This window comes from Arachis hypogaea, chromosome 12 (genome assembly GCF_003086295.3).
Source record: "Arachis hypogaea cultivar Tifrunner chromosome 12, arahy.Tifrunner.gnm2.J5K5, whole genome shotgun sequence".
NCBI classification, from domain to species: domain Eukaryota; kingdom Viridiplantae; phylum Streptophyta; class Magnoliopsida; order Fabales; family Fabaceae; genus Arachis; species Arachis hypogaea.
Genome location: NC_092047.1, coordinates 746,354 through 750,661, shown reverse-complemented (window position 1 = coordinate 750,661; position 4,308 = coordinate 746,354).

The following is a 4,308-nucleotide window of genomic DNA, read 5'->3' as shown; positions in this document are numbered from 1 at the left end:
AATAAAATGTGAATGTTGCACTTGCACCATCGGAGACACGAGTTTCCCTGGGAGGAAGCAGTGGCTAGCCACCACGTGCTCCAGGTGGAGACTCGAGACTCTGTTGACCCTATGGTAAGGGTGGTCGGGCACTGTGAAAGACCCGGATGAGCTCGCCCCCGTAAATATTCACCAGTGAAGGTGATGGATATGGATCATGATTATGATCAAGTTTATGATGAGTATAACTCGAGTTGGGGATGCGCGACAGAGGGACAGTTCAATGGTTAGCTACCAGGACTTGTCGGGTTGGCTCTATAACCGACAAATGATATCATCAGCCATTAGGGATAGGCATTCATCATATGCATACTATGTGATTTGTTTGAGACTGCTTACTTGACTGCATATTACTTGCTAATTGTCTAAATGCCTTATCTGTTCCTATTTGTATATCTATTGTTTGAAATAACTGTGTTTGCTATTTTATACTCCTGCTGGTGGTTGGGAGGTCTGAAGAAATTGGAAAGGGAAGTATTATTTAGACTGAAGAATCTTTAGTCAGATGCCCTTTATGGTTTAGCTTGTTTATAAGCTTTGAATTATCTGGAGGAAGTTCTAGGATTGCCTTCGGCTTTCCTCTATTATTATGTATTATATATATGGAAGTTGTTACCATGCTGGGGACCTCTGGTTCTCACCCATGCGGATTTTGTGGTTTTCAGATGCGGGACGTGAGGTTTCTCGCTGAGGCATGCTGGAGACTTCTGGATTAGCGAAGATCCTTTGTTCTCGGGACTCTGTTTTGGCTCATATGTTTTGCTTAGATACCTTTATCTCCATTAAATAATACAAACTGTGATGACTCCTCTTATAGGAGATTTTGGAGAATAGGTTGTCAGTATTTGTGTCCCTTTGGGTTTCCTTTGGGGTTTTCCTTATTTTATCATATGTATATATTGCTATACTCGGACCGGTTATCTTCGCAACCGGATTTTGAGTCTTGATATTCCTGTTTTTGACACTCCTTTGTATATATATAATCTTGCGTTGGCTTATCCTTTGTTCGTTACATTATCGATCGGAGTGTTGCGCTTTCGAGTTGCGATTTTTTTGTTTACCCCCTTTTCCACAAAGGCTCCTAGTTATAAACCTTATTCACACTACTATACGTACTAAATTTTTATTTTTAGAGGTCGTAATACCTTGCCATCTCTGAATTATGACTTAAGCATAAGACTCTGTATGGTAGGGTGTTACAGGATTCAAGTGAAAAAGTCTGAAAATAGAAATCACAATCCAAAATATATGAAAAGGAAAATTCATGTTAATTAGGAAAAACAATGATCACGCCCTGAGTTAAAAATTTAAAGTAGTTAGGTGAAAAGAGAAGGCAGAAAGTTAAAAGGGTTAGTCGGTAAAAAGGAAGTGAGAAAGTGAAAGCAGTGAGTTAGTAAAAAGAAAGTTAAAGTGAGTGGCATGATAAATGGTATCCTAATTAATAATAAATTCTCAAATTTAAAGAATAATCAACTCATGTTCAAGCAAAGATTTCAATTTATTGATGATAATACAGATAGATGCAAGAGTTGCAAATTAAAATAAAATCATCAATAATGCAGTCTATTAATCAGGGAACCAGAAAGAAATAAGAATGTTAGCTCATGCAATCATGAATTGGTTTGGTTATAGCTAAGCAGTGCAGATGTTGAAATTGCCAAAACCAATACATGAATGGGTGAAAAACAATTTGCAGAAAATTGGGCAGCATTCCGGCTAAAATTGGATGTTCCCGGGAAATAAACAGCAAGAAAAATAGTTTATATGAGAGGAAAAGGTGCTGCAAGGAGTCACAAACAGCATGAACAGTAATGAACAGTGTAACATCAGCATCAAACATGAAAGAACAGCATATGAACAGTATTATCAGCACAGCCAGATCAAAATTGCGGAAAGGATAAAACAAGTAACAAAAACGGCGCAATTATCAGGCCTAAATCCACTAACCACATCCTAGCTACCTAACCACCTAGAGTCCACTACAATCATGCATCTCTAACTATCCTAACATGAACATAATCTGAAAAATATGCAACTAACTATGAATGATAAAGAAATCGGTGTATGACGGAACCTGGTGTGGGCAGATTAGAAATTGAGACAGAGAGGTGGTGGGAATGTGGTGATGGTGTTGCTGACACGGCGGTGATAGGAGGGGTAGAGCGGCGGCGGTCGGAGGTGGCGGCAGAGGGTTGTTGGAGGTCTTGGGATGCTGGGTTAGGGTGAAGGGAGGAGGAAGGAAGAAGAAGGGGGGCGAGGGTTATGGGCGGTGGTGGTGGTCGGCAGTGATGGGAGGCAGCGGGCTTGGGGTGGCCGCGGTGGGCGCTATGGCGGAGGGGGGTAGAAGAGAGGAAAGAAGAAGTGAGGCGAGAAGAAGAAAGGAAAGAAGAGATGGGGGGTCGCGGTGGGGGCGAGGTGGTGCGGCGCGGCGGTGCTGGGTGGTCGCGGTGGTTGGGGGCAGGCAGTGGAGGGGGTGCAGAGGAGGAGGGGGAAGAATGGTGACGCGAAGAGGTAGGGTTTTGCGTAGGGGGGTTAAGTGATTTCAAATCCACGCGAATGCGTGGGGCACGCGATCGCGTGATTAGGGTGAAAAAGGGAGTGGCGCGGTCGCGTAATTGACGCTATCGCGTAAATTGGGTAAAAGATGGGTGACGCGGCCGCGTGAAGCACGCGAACGAGTCGCTGTGAATTGTGTTAAATGCACAATTCCAGCGTCGTTTTGGCGCAACTCTCTATTCAATATGGTCCAACCACGCGACGCGAACGCGTCGCTCACGCTTTCGCGTGGGATGATGGTTGTGCAGGTGACGCGTTTGCGTCAGGGACGCGAATGCGTGGGCTGTTTTGTGCTAAACGCACACCAGCCGTACGATTCCAGCCCAACTTTCTAGGCGTTGGATCCTTACGCCGATTTCCATTCCACGCCCACGCGTAACCTGCGCGCTGGCGTGGGTGATTTTTTTTTTTAAGATAGATAAATGCAAAATGCAATGCATGTTATGCAAAATTCCAGGTTCAATCAAAATAGAATAAAATAAAATAAAACTTAAAAACAAACAAAACGAAATAAAAATTGAAATTTAAAAAGGGGACAATCATACCATGGTGGGTTGTCTCCCACCTAGCACTTTTAGTTAAAGTCCTTAAGTTGGACATTTGATGAGCTTCCTGTTATGGTGGCTTGTGCTTGAATTCATCCAGAAATTTCCACCAATGTTTGGAATTCCAACAGCCTCCAGGGTCCCAAACAAGGCATGTAAAGCCCTTGAGTAAGTTCAGACAAGTACCAAGGCTCCTAGGGTGTTGAATGTCAGAATAGATTCCAGGATCCCAAACTCTACTTTTACACCCGTCTTTGTCTTGATCTGCATTTTTCCAGCCGGGTGATAAGTAAATTGAATTCTCACTGTAGTGACCAAACAGCATCTGAGACCCATACAATTGAGCTTGACACCAATCCTTGCACCTCAAATTGAAGTGTGAAACCTCATTGAATCTCGCATACCAGCTCTGAGTGCGAGTCATTTCCCTTTTACCCTTAAAGCCGCAGAGGGCTCTAAGCTGGCCATCTGTTTCAAGTAAACCATATTCAAATGGAAAAGTAAAGACAAAAGCTAAGGATTTTACCCACTTGAAGTTAGTATTGGGCGGTAATGGCCTTGGGATAGGTGTTTCCAGTGGTTTTGCAAGCTCTACTCCCTTGTAGTCTTCTGGGACTTCATCCACTTCTTTGCGAATTTCTTCAACTGCAACCACGTCTTGATCAAAGTGCACGATATCTTCCTCATCACTTGAGTCATAATTGGGAGGTTGAGAAAAGTCTACCTCTGCATCATCTTCGTAGTCACTTGAGGAAGATTCTGCAGTCTCAAAGAATTTACTTGCGGATGCAAGTTCATTACTAGGAGAACTTGACTCGTGACTATCATTCTCAAGGGAACCTGTGTCTTGAGTTGTTTCGTCCAGTTCTTCATAATACACCTGCTTTGGGGGTTGTGTACTATCCTCCTTAGCATCAATTGTAACGTCCTTGACGGAATTCTCCACAATTTTGGATTCCCATGGAGGTTCAGCATCTCCTAAATCTTCAATCAGTACTTCTTCTTCTTGGATAATTTGGGCTTCCTCCAATTGTTCCAAAACAAAGTCATGCTCCTTATTGTCTACTGGAGTTTCTAGTGTCTCCTTCATGCTACGTTCTTCATTAGATTCTCCACATAAAGCCATGGGGGTTCCTTGAGTGTTTGAACGTCTGGGAGGTAATCGACT